Source organism: Monodon monoceros, unplaced genomic scaffold (genome assembly GCF_005190385.1).
Source record: "Monodon monoceros isolate NGI ecotype Baffin Bay Population unplaced genomic scaffold, NGI_Narwhal_1 Super_Scaffold_12, whole genome shotgun sequence".
Taxonomy (NCBI): Eukaryota; Metazoa; Chordata; class Mammalia; order Artiodactyla; family Monodontidae; genus Monodon; species Monodon monoceros.
The window spans coordinates 106,128,160-106,140,909 of NW_021703768.1; the positions used below are offsets into that span (position 1 = coordinate 106,128,160).

The window sequence follows — 12,750 nt, forward strand, 5'->3', positions numbered from 1 at the left end:
CAGTCTGGAAGAATATTTGTTTTTAAAGATATACTGCCTTGGACTAGATTACCCTACTATGCCTTTAATTTTTTTCAATTAAATAAAGCCACAATTTAATACTGGACAAAGAACATAGAACTAAGAAGAAATAAAGAGCTAATGTAAGAGGCACAGCATTATTCCTGATTTGCTTAATATGCATTGGATCCAGGAGGTGTGTTAATCATGCTGGCATAATAATCAGTGCCTGCAAGATCTGAAAACATTATTGCTCTTCTGCAGATGCTTTCCTTCATCCCAGAAATTATCATTGAGAATGTTGCTGTGATTTTCCAGTAAGACCTGAAGTCCTGCCATGACAAGCTGTCATTTCAACCTGGGCACACTGTTAGAACATCTGTTCTGCAAAGATAGACAGTCTAGACATTGTCCAAAGGCCCCTTTTTTCCTGGGTCATTTCTAGTGAATAAAGAAGGAACCCTGCTCCTATTCCAGGGAATTTTGTATAGAACTTGTCAAACAAAGAAGAGAGGAGCCCTTGGCCACAAACAGAAATTGTATTCTCATAAAGTGATCATTTATAACTCCAAAAGGTGAATCTCTGAGGTCAAGGAAATAAAAGGATGCAAAAGAGATGGTGGAGAGATACCCATATGCTTCATGCATAGATGAAAACAAGAATTCTTATGAGTCCTCAAAGGCAGAACAAGCATTAAAAGACTCAGGTCAGTAGGATAAAACTTACTTAGTTCTATAGAATCATAATATTACCTTAAATCTTAAAAGCTCCTAAATTTAAAAAATAATTGAAAGGCAAAATTTTTATCACACTGAACTGTCTATGACAGGATTCTGACCTCAACTGTTTAACAAATCATCCCTTCCAGGCCCTTATCCCAGTTGGCCAGAGTAACAATTTTGATAGCTCTTTAGGGTGAATAGGTTTTTCTAATTCAAGATGAGTGCCAAGAGCTCTCATCTTATGCCATGTTGCTAAGTAAATTTCTGACAAAAGGTAGTTTCAATATGCTTTTACTTTTTGTAATGTATGCCACCACCAGACACTATTCACTTTCATTTATAGTAATATATAATGTTAATTAATTCATATATAACTGTTTTTAAAAGATTACCTGCAGTTTTAAAATGAGAACTCTTTTTTTCTTTTCTTTTTTTTTTTTTTTTTTTTTTGCGGTACGCGGGCCTCTCACTGTTGTGGCCTCTCCCGTTGCAGAGCACAGGCTCCAGACGCGCAGGCCCAGCGGCCATGGCTCGCGGGCCCAGCCGCTCCGCGGCACGTGTGATCCTCCCGGACCGGGGCATGAACCCGTGTCCCCTGCATCCGCAGGCGGACCCTCAACCACTGCGCCACCAGGGAAGCCCGAGAACTCTTTTAAAGTGCACTTTTCATTTCAAAGTTTTAATGTCTCATATATTTATAGTGATTATATTATTAGAACTAAGAATCAAAACGCTGCCTGAGTTCTAACATATAAATTTACATCCATACTCAAAAATATTTGAAACCAGGACCATGCTACAGAATCCTAGATGTATTATCATGATACTGATAGTTAAACAGGATTGCATGAGAGAGTGGAAATGCCACATTTACCTAATTGATGTTATTTGTGGATCTGAGCAGATAAGAGCCTTGGGATCTTAGAAGTGAAGGTTAGTGGAATATAATTAACACCCCAAATCCAAGAGGACGTCGGGGGACAATGAGGAAAATACAGAGCTGACTACTCTGAAAGTAAGAATCAGTGCTTATCTTTTTAAATTGTATCATCAGAAGAGAAAATATTAGAAGCAGACCTTGTATAATCCATCTATCTTAATGCTATAAACATCTTCAGATGCAAGTGGCTGATCTTTCCTTTTTTATAACCATAACTTTTCCATGTAAGTCCCAAGAGTCAGTAATTGAATTTGAGAAAAGATGTCCTTTTGAGGTTGCTTTGATCTAAAGCCAAAGGGAATTAATTTATTTAGCAGAAACTGTGGGTTCTAAACAAAGATGTATATGTGGGAATACTGGCAAACAAAATAAAGTACCTTAATTTCTTTGCCAATAAAGCAGTATCAAGATGCTAAAAATTCACTTCAGAATAAATTCTTAAGAAAACAGAAACTGGTTGAAGGTTTTCTTTTTTCCTTCCCCATCAGCACATGCTAATGAACACTCTAATTTATATTATATAAAAAGGCTTTGGTCCTTCTTGAAAAACATTCCCAAAGAAAAATAAAAGACTAACTAGTCTTTTATTGCCTCAATTACATCATTTCCTTTTGCTTAATTTAAGGCAATAAATTAATATTCTTATCCTTTTTAAATGACTGATTTCACACGTCTTTCTACATTAGTGAAAGTTTATGTATATTATTCCTTGATTTATTACATGCATCTACTGTTAAACACGTTGCTTATGAAAGTTAAGCAAGAATAAAAATCGATTGAATTTCAAATCAAGGGAGGGTAAAAAACATAATACATGAAGATTACACTAGAGAAATAAAATCCACATGAAACAGATGAAGTCCAAACCTAACTGAAAATTTATTTTAGCATCTTTATTGGAGTATAATTGCTTTACAATTTTGTTAGTTTCTGCTGTATAACAAAGTGAATCAGCTATAGGCATACATATATCCCCATATCCCCTCTCCCTTGCATCTCCCTCCCACCCTCCCTATCCCACCCCTCTAGGTGGTCACAAAGCACCAAGCTGATCTCCCTGTGCTATGCAGCTGCTTCCCACAATCTATTTTACATTTGGTAGTGTATATAAGTCCATGCCACTCTCTCACTTCGTCCCAGGTTACCCTTCCCGCTCCCCCTCCCCGTCTCCTCAAGGCCATTCTCTACATCTGTGTCTTTACTCCTCTCCTGCCCCTAGGTTCATCAGAACTATTTTCTTTTTTTAGATTCCATATATATGTGTTAGCATACGGTATTTGTTTTTCTCTTTCTGACTTATTCCACTCGATGACAGACTCTAGGTCCATCTACCTCACTACAAATAAGTCAATTTTGTTTCTTTTTATGGCTGAGTAATATTCCATTGTACATATGTGTAACATCTGCTTTACACATTCATCCGTTGATGGACATTTAGGTTGCTTCCATGTCCAGGCTATTGTAAATAGTGCTGCAGTGAACATTGTGATACATGTCTCTCTTTGAATTATAGTTTTCTCAGGACATATGCACAGTAGTGGGATTGCTGGGTCATATGGTAGTTCTAATTTTAGTTTTTTAAGGAACCTCCATACTGTTCTGCATAGTGGCTGTAACAATTTATATTCCTAACAACAGTGCAAGAGGGTTCCCTTTTCTCCACAACTTCTGCAGCAATTATTGTTTGTAGATTTTTTGATGATGGTCATTCTGACCAGTATGAGGTAATACCTCATTGTAGTTTTGATTTCAATTTCTCTAATGATTAGTGATGTTGAGCCTCCTTTCATGTGTTTGCTGGCAATCTGTGTATCTTCTTTGAGAAATGTCTATTTAGGTCTTCTGCCCGTTTTTGGATTGGGTTGTTTCTTTTTTTGATACTGAGCTGCATGAGCTGCTTGTAAATTTTGGAGATTAATCCTTTGTCAGTTGCTTCATTTGCAAATATTTTCTCCCATTCTGAGGGGTGCCTTTTCGTCTTATTTATTGTTTCCTTTGCTGTGCAAAAGCTTTTAAGTTTCATTAGGTCCCATTTGTTAATTGTTTTTTAATTTCCATTTCTCTAGGAGGTGGGTCAAAAAGGATCTTGCTGTGATTTATGTCAAAGAGTGTTCTGCCTATGGTTTCCTCTAAGAGTTTTATAATATCCAGCCTAACATTTAGGGCTTTAATCCATTTTGAGCTTATTTTTGTGTATGGTGCTATGGAGTGTTCTAATTTCATTTTTTTACATGTAACTGTCCAGTTTTCCCAGCACCACTTAATGAAGAGGCTGTCTTCTCTCCACTGTATATTTTTACTTCCTTTATCAAAGCTAAGGTGACCATATGTGCATGGGTTTATCTCTGGGCTTTCTATCCTGTTCCATTGATCTATCTTTCTGTTTTTGTGCCAGTACCATACTGTCTTGATTACTGTAGTTTTGTAGTATAGTCTGAAGTCAGGGATCCCGATTCCTCCAGCTCAGTTTTTCTTTCTCAAGATTGCTTTGGTTATTCAGGGTCTTTTGTATTTCCATACAAATTGTGAAATTTTTTGTTTTAGTTCTGTGAAGAATGCCATTGGTAGTTTGATAGGGATTGCACTGAATCTGTAGACTGCTTTGGATAGTATAGTTATTTTCACAATGTTGATTCTTCCAATCCAAGAACATGGTATATCTCTCCATCTGTTTGTCTTGTCTTTAATTTCTTTCATCAGTGTCTTATAGTTTTCTTTTTTCTCCTTAGGTAGGTTTATTCCTAGGTATTTTATTCTTTTTGTTGCAATGGTAAATGGGAGAGTTTCCTTAATTTCTCTTTCAGATTTTTCATCATTAGTATATAGGAATGCAAGAGATTTCTGTGCATTAATTTTGTATCCTGCTACTTTACCAAATTCATTGATTAGCTTTATTAGTTTTCTGGTGGCACCTTTAGGATTCTCAATGTATAGTATTATGTCATCTGCAGACGGTGAAAGTTTTACATCTTCTTTTCCGATTTGGACTCCTTTTATTTCTTTTTCTTCTCTGACTGCCATGACTAAAACTTCCAAAGCTATGTTGAATAATAGTGGTGAGAGTGGGCAACCCTGTGTTGTTCCTGATCTTAGTGGAAATGGTTTCAGTTTTTCACCACTGAGAATGATGTTGGCTGTGGGTCTGACATATATGGCCTTTATTATGTTGAGGTAAATTCCCTGTATGCCTACTTTCTGGAGGGTTTTTATCATAAATCGGTGTTGAATTTTGTCGAAAGCTTTTTCTGCTTCAATTGAAATGATCATATGGTTTTTCTCCTTCAGTTTGTTAATATGGTTTATCAAATTGATTGATTTGCGTATATTGAAGAATACTTGCATTCCTGGGATAAACCCCACTTGATCATGGTGTATGATCCTTTTAATGTGCTGTTGGATTCTGTTTGCTAGTATTTTGTTGAGGATTTTCTCATCTATGTTCATCATTGACACTGGCCTGTAGTTTTCTCTTTTTGTGACATCTTCATCTGGTTTTGGTATCGGGGTGATGGTGGCCTCGTAGAATGAGTTTGGGAGTGTTCCTCCCTCTGCTATATTTTGGAAGAGTTTGAGAAGGATAGGTGTTAGCTCTTCCTTAAATGTTTGATAGAATTCACCTATGAAGCCATCTGGCCCTGGGCTTTTGTTTGTTGGAAGATTTTTAATCACAGTTTCAATTTCAGTGCTTGTGATTGGTCTGTTCATAGTTTCTATTTCTTCCTGCTTCAGTCTTGGAACTTTTCTAAGAATTCTTCCATTTCTTCCAGGTTGTCCATTTTATTGGCATATAGTTGCTTGTAGTAATCTCTCATGATCATTTGTATTTCTGCAGTTTCAGTTGTTACTTCTCCTTTTTCATTTCTAAGTCTGCTGATCTGAGTCTTCTTTTTTTTTTTGATGAGTCTGGCTAATGATTTATGATTTCGCTTATCTTCTCAAAGAACCAGCTTTTAATTTTATTGATCTTTGCTATTGTTTCCTTAATTTCTTTTTCATTTATTTCTGATCTGGTCTTTATGATTTCTTTCCTTCTGCTAACTTTTTTTTTTTTTTTTTTTTTTGGTGATTCTTCTTTCTCTAATTGCTTTAGGTGTAAGGTTAGGTTGTTTATTTGAGATTTTTCTTGTTTCTTGCGGTTTCTAAAATCCTGAGGATCTTATTACATATTATTATAAACTTCCCTCTTAGAGATGTTTTGCTGCCTCCATAGGTTTTGGGTCATCATGTTTTCATTGTCATTTGTTTCTAGGTATTTTTTGATTTCCTCTTTGATTTCTTCAGTGATCTCTTGGTTACTTAGTAGCATATTGTTTAGCCTCCATGTGTTTGTATTTTTTACAGTTTTTTTTCCTGTAATTGATATCTAGTCTCATATCATTGTGGTTGGAAAAGATACTTGATACGTTTTCAATTTTCTTAAATTTACCAAGGCTTGATTTGTAACCCAAGATATGATCTATCCTGGAGAATGTTCCATGATCACTTGAGAAGAAAGTGTATTCTGTTGTTTTTTATGGAATGTCCTATAAATATCAATTAAGTCATCTTTTTTAATGTGTCATTTAAAGTTTGTGTTTCCCTATTTATTTTCATTGCAGATGATCTGTCCATTGGTGAAAGTGGGGTTTTAAAGTCTCCTACTATTATTGTACTACTGTCGATTTCCCCTTTTATGGCTGTTAACATTTGCATTATGTAGTGAGGTGCTCCTATGTTGGGTGCACAAATATTTACAATTGTTACATCTTCTTCTTGGATTGATCCCTTGATCGTTATATAGTGTCCTTCTTTGTCTCTCATAATAATTTTTATTTTAAAGTCTATTTTGTCTGATATGAGAATTGCTACTCCAGCTTTCTTTTGATTTCCATTTGCATGGAATATCTTTTTCCATCCCCTCACTTTCAGTCTATATCTCTCCCTAGGTGTGAAGTGGGTCTCTTGTAGGCAGCATATATATGGGTCTTGTTTTTGTACTCATTCAGCCAGTCTGTGTCTTTTGGTTAGAGTATTTAATACATTTACATTTAACGTAATTATCGATATGTATGTTCCTATTACCATTTTCTTAATTGTTTTGTGTTTGTTTTTGTAGGTCTTTTCCTTCTTGTGTCTCCTGCCTAGAGAACTTCCTTTAACATTTGTTGTAAAAATGGTTTGGTGGTGTTGAATTCTTTAACTTTTGCTTCTCTGGAAAGGTTTTAATTTCTCCATTGCATCTGAATGAGATCCTTGCTGGGTAGAGTAATCTTGGTTGTCGTTTTTTCCCTTTCATCTCTTTAAATATGTTATGCCACTCCCTTCTGGCTTGCAGAGTTTCTGCTCAAAGATCAGCTGTTAACCTTATGGGGATTCCCTTGTTTGTTATTTGTTGCTTTTCCCTTGCTGCTTTTAATATATTTTCTTTGTATTTAATTTTTGATAGTTTGATTAATATATGTCTTGGTGTGTTTTTCCTTGGATTTATCCTGCATGGGACTCTCTGCATTTCCTGGACTTGATTGACTGTTTCCTTTCCCATGTTAGGGAAATTTTCAACTATAATCTCTTCAAATATTTTCTCAGACTGTTTCTTTTTCTCTTCTTCTGGGACCCTATAATTCAAATGTTGGTGCATTTAATGTTGTCCCAGAGGTCTCTGAGACTGCCTCAATTCTTTTTTTTTTTTTGCGTTTTTTTTCAGTCTACACATTTAATCATCATTACAATCAATAAACTCTTCTTAAGAGATGAGCACACCTCCAGGAAATGGTTTTCAAGAAATTAATTTTTCAAAAGATGATTTTAAAAACATGGAAATTCCATAAAATAATAATGGCCTATATTGTTTTGTAAAGTTGCATCGAGTTCCTGTACGAGTAAAAGGAAATAAACGAACACACCACTTCTCTGCTTGCTTTGGCACTTACCTTTAAGTCTTTGGAGGCTGGAGTATTACAGCAACAATTCCATTGAAAAAACAAAGCACCCACCCCATGCATAATTCATACCAAATGTCTTCCCTAATTGTTCTGAGAACTCTCACTGCTTGTAGAATGGATGTATTTCCAGATCATTTGCCAGAGAGATGGACACAAATCCCCAGACTGAAACTTCAGATTTTTTCTACATTACACGGTAAACCCAAAATAACACCTGGAAACCTGTGGGTTGTTTCAGAGCAAGGGTGGAAGCCTGTTTCTCTGTAACATACTAATGTGAGTATGAAGAGAAAGTTACATAAAGGCGTCCGTGTGTATGTTTCTCTGCCTCCCAGTATTTTGTTTGTTTGTTTGTTTGTTTGTTTTGTTTCTTTTGCAGTACGCGGGCCTCTCACTGTTGTGGCCTGTCCCGTTGTGGAGCACAGGCTCCGGACACACAGGCTCAGCGGCCATGGCTCACGGGCCTAGCCGCTCCGCGGCATGTGGGATCTTCCTGGACCGGGGCGCGAACCCATGTCCCCTGCATCGGCAGGCAGACTCTCAACAACTGCGCCACCAGGGAAGCCTGACTCCCAGTGTTTTTATCCTTCCCTCAGTCTGCCTTTTCATCCTTTAATCTTTGCCTATCTCTTCCCCCTCACAAATCATGGTATAGAGACTTTTTTATCATATATCTTGGGCACTGAATATTGTTTTGTCATATCTTTTGGGCTTTAAAAAAAGGTCCCCCATTTGTCCTGCCTGCTGCATCCCAGATCAAGCTCGGATTTCCCCAGCCACACTTCAGGAAAGGGCTCAAGCTACATTTGCGTGAAAAAGAACCAGAAACAGCAGAAGAAACTCTCATTCCTTCACAGACCTTCCCCCTTCCCTCTTCGGTACTGTGTGGCCAACAGGTACACCTCTGATGATTTTTTCCTGCTGGCTTCAGGTTTTACAGTCCTTGTTTTCTGGAATTCCTCTGTCAGTCTCTTCTGTAACCGATGGCTTTGACTTCCAGCCCAGGTTTTACACAGGAATGTTCCCCCAGGGTGCAGGACTTCTGGAGCCATGTCCAGAACGGACAAGCACAAGCTGATGAGCCTGTCATGGTCGAGGCCGCAGATCCCTGTGGCGTTGGGTGCCATGTCACTCAGAATCACATCTGCTCTCCCAGCAGGAAGCACTTCTCAGATCCTCTGGAAGGTTCTTGGGTCAGTCACATCAGCAGGGCACAGAAAAGTTGCTCCTTCCAGGGGGACTATGTGAAGGAGATCTACCCCAAGCACAAAGCCAACAGGAGCACTGGGATCTGTGCCTGCAGCGTTGACACTGTGCACAGCCACCTGGCTCCACGCACCAGGAGCGGCACCACAGTCTAACACCCGGAGGCCAGGCCGCAGAATCCAGTGCCTCTCGTTAACCTCCAGGAGCTTGAAGGCACTTCGACACCTGCAACTGTCCACCTTCACAGCCTTCACAAACGGGTCCCTCAAATGCTGCATCAGCCACAGGTGCTCAGCGCCAGTCCAGCCCTTGAAGCAACTCCCACCAGTGTGGAACCTTTGACGCTGAAAGGAAGACCACACCAGCTTCAAGGGCCTGGCCGTGAACACCGACCTGCTCCAGCTGCTGCCACCACCTACCTCAATTCTTTTCATTCTTTTTTCTTTATTCTTCTCTGAGGTAGTTATTTCCACTATTTTATCTTCCAGGTCCCTTATCTGCTCTTCTGCCTCAGTTATTCTGCTATTGATTCCTTCTAGAGAATTTTTAATTTCATTTATTGTGTTGTTCATCATTGTTTGTTTGCTCTTTAGTTCTTCTAGGTCCTTGTTAAACATTTCTTGTATTTTCTACATTCTATTTCCAAGATTTTGATTCATCTTTACTATCATTACTCTGAATTCTTTTTCAGGTAGACTGCCTATTTCCTCTTCATTTGTTTGGTCTGGTGGGTTTTTACCTTGCTCCTTCATCTGCTGCCCATTTCCCTGTCTTCTCATTTTGCTTAACTTACTGTGTTTGGGGTCTCCTTCTCACAGGCTGCAGGTTCGTAGTTCCCATTGTTTTTGGTGCCTGCCCCTAGTGGGTGAGGTTGGTTCAGTGGCTTGTGTAGGCTTCCTGGTGGAGGGGACTAGTGCCTGTGTTCTGGTGGGTGGGCCTGGATCTTATCCTTCTGGTGGGCAGGGCCACGTATGGTGGTGTGTTTTTGGTGTCTGTGAAATTAGTATAACTTTAGGCAGCCTCTCTGCTAATGGGTGGGGTTGTGTTCCTGTCTTGCTAGTTGTTTGGCATGGGGCGTCCAGCACTGGAGCTTGCTTGCCTTTGGGTGGAGCTGGCTCTTAGTGTTGACACGGTGATCTCTGGGAGAGCTCTTGCCGGTAGATATTACATGGAGCTGGTAGGTCTCTGGCGGTCCAGTGTCCTGAACTCAGCTCTCCCACCTCGGAGGCTCAGGCCTGACACCCGGCCTGAGCACCAAGACCCTGTCAGTCACATGGCTCAGAAGAAAAGGAAGAAAAAAAAGGAAATATAAAAAGCAAACAGATAGAATCCTAAACCAAATGGTAAAAGCAAAACTTTCTACCTGTCAGACTGGCTTCTGTTCAAGATTTCCAAGCTGTTGTAATTCTGAAAGTCATTCTCATCTCTGCTCTTCTCCAGTCCTTCTGAAAATTATGAACCAGGAACTAATCTAGATCCGTGGATTTCAGTAGTAAAAAGCAGTCCAAAATGTCTGGCTTCATGGAGTTTATACAGGAACTGAATTAGCTGGCACTTTTCATCTTGGACTCCCCAGCCTCCAGAACTGTTCTTCCTAAAGCCAGGCCACCTGCAGCAGCAACTTCTTCTCGCCATGGCCCTTTTAAATTAGATTTTCAATGCTGCTTCCATGAAACTCTTGGCTTAGCTGGGCAGTGTGGCTGGGGGTCCGACTCTGGCCTCCACCATCCACTCAGGGATAATTGAAATGTTACAGCCATGTGCAACTACTAGAAATTTCCCCCAAAGTGCCACTCTGCTTGGTTCGTGAAGGCTTTGCACCAGCTATTTCCTCTTTGTAAGATGCTTTAACCCTTTACCTCTCTGCCAACCCTGTCCCCTTCGTGTCTTTTGATCCTTCTTCAGAAAGTCTTTTGCAACCACTTCCATGACCACTACCATCTCCCCACCCACTCACTAGCCTTTCCATGAATCTTGTGCATACCACAGTCATAACATCTATTATATAAATATCTCTTTATCTTTCTTTACTAACGGACCTAGAGTTTCCTTGAAGAGAAACAGAGATGGCATCTTACTTTTTCTTTGTATCCACAGCCTAGCACAGTGCCTGATACTTAATGGTCATGAAATGTTGGATGGATGGACAGTAAATAAAATTTAATGGAATTCTGTCCTAGTGTTCTGTTGCCTAATATGGTTATGAACTCCTACGCATTGGAGAAAGTTTGCTTATAAAATTAAAAATTTAAAGCCAACCTGAGTGGCAGATTTACCAGGGAACAGATTGCCAGTAATATCTGTAGGACCACTAGCACAGATGCTGGCTCCCTGGTAGAAGGAGATTATCAAATCCTAGGATTGATTTAAAGCATTACTGATTCTTCTACACTGTATTGTAACAAGCTGATACTGATTTATCTCCAACTATATTATTTTATGACTTTTCACTTCACCATTTCAACTCATACTATGATAAATACATACATTTAGATGGCATAAAATCTAGGACTCAGGGTTCAGGTCCAAGCATTATCATTAAACTGGCCAATCCTGAAAACCTAAACTGAACATTAGATCCAAAGTCCTTTCTATTCTACTCTCTAAACTGGCTGGCCTCCCTGCCCTACTTAGCACTTTGGGCCAGCACCCGGCATCCTTGTGTTGGCTGTAGTCTATGCCTTCTGACTCCACGCATCATGCATACCACTTCCTGAACTCTTCCTGACCTCCACTGGCCCTATCAATGACCAACAGTTTAATGATTATTTATTTGGTTCCAGTACTCAAGGTGACTCTTAAGTTCTCACTCATTCTGTGATTAATCAGTATGTCTCTTGATGTACAGCTGTTGCCAGCTGCTTTAAGTAATATCCTGCCTAATCCCTGTCCAGTTTGTAGGATTCTCTCCCCTGTAACCTGATAATCCCATCAAGTTGGTTTAGTTCCAAAAGATACCAAGATCTCTTAAGAATTCAACCTTCAGTGGTCTGGTTCAAGTCAACTGTTGCTTACTTTCATTTAGGTCTTGATTATCTAACCCCTGGTCCTTCACAAATATTCTTGTTGGTTTTATTCTGTAACCATCTCAGTGCCTTACATTAAAGGCAGGTTAATTATGCAAGAATATAGTTTTGGTAATGTCACTTTCACAGTGAGAAATACTTTAATGGCTTCTCATTGTCTGTGAAATAAAGGTCATATATTTTAGCCTGACATTCAGAGTTCTCCATGAACTGGACTCAACATATCTTTGTAGATTTATTTCTTAAAACCTCCTTTTACCTACTCACATTCCCTCTCTCCATCACTTGCCTGACAAAATATCTGATAGAAACCCTCTATCTCTGTTCTTCATATCTGCTGACAAAATAACAAAACCTGCCTGATTGGTTTGTATGACTACAGACCTCAGATGAGCGTGAAACTTTTCCCAGCAGAACAGCTGTGATTTTTTTTCCAGTAAGTTGCTTTCTCCCTCTCCTAGACAACTATCCTGTACCCTCCTGTCTCTTCTCAAATTTCCCTCTCCTCCTCCACACTTACACCCAGCTGATGACCTCACCTGTAACTCACTGAGAATACGCGGGTCATCAAATGGAGACTCTCACCTTTCCACTACTGATGGAATTTAATTCTTGCTTCATGTGGTCACCTGTGTTCTTCTGATTGCCTTCTGTTACCAGTGGAGAAAGTGTCCCTCCTCTCACTCAAGGTTCTATCCTCCTACTAGTGCTCCAGACCCCGCGGTTCTCACCTTCTTAGGTACGTCACTTATTTATCCGACCTTACACTTGCATCATATACTCTTTCCTAGCTCATTCCTATCTGCATGGGAACATGCTGGTATCTCACATCCCTGCAAAAACTTCTTTGATTCCTCATCACTCAGTACCATTTTCCCACTCTTATTCTAAAGTAAACAGCTCCAGACTGTCTTGACTTCCTCACCTCCCTCCC

The 12,750-nt window shown here is 39.4% G+C and overlaps 1 protein-coding gene and 1 pseudogene across 1 annotated transcript in view; one reads left to right on the plus strand and one right to left on the minus strand.

Annotated features, from left to right (window-relative positions):
* The window catches only part of CCDC192 (coiled-coil domain containing 192), a 196,153-nt gene that overhangs the window by 137,387 nt on the left and 46,016 nt on the right, over positions 1-12,750 (plus strand). The gene's annotated exons all lie outside the window — the stretch shown is intronic.
* Positions 8,436-9,312, minus strand: LOC114892672 (annotated as a pseudogene).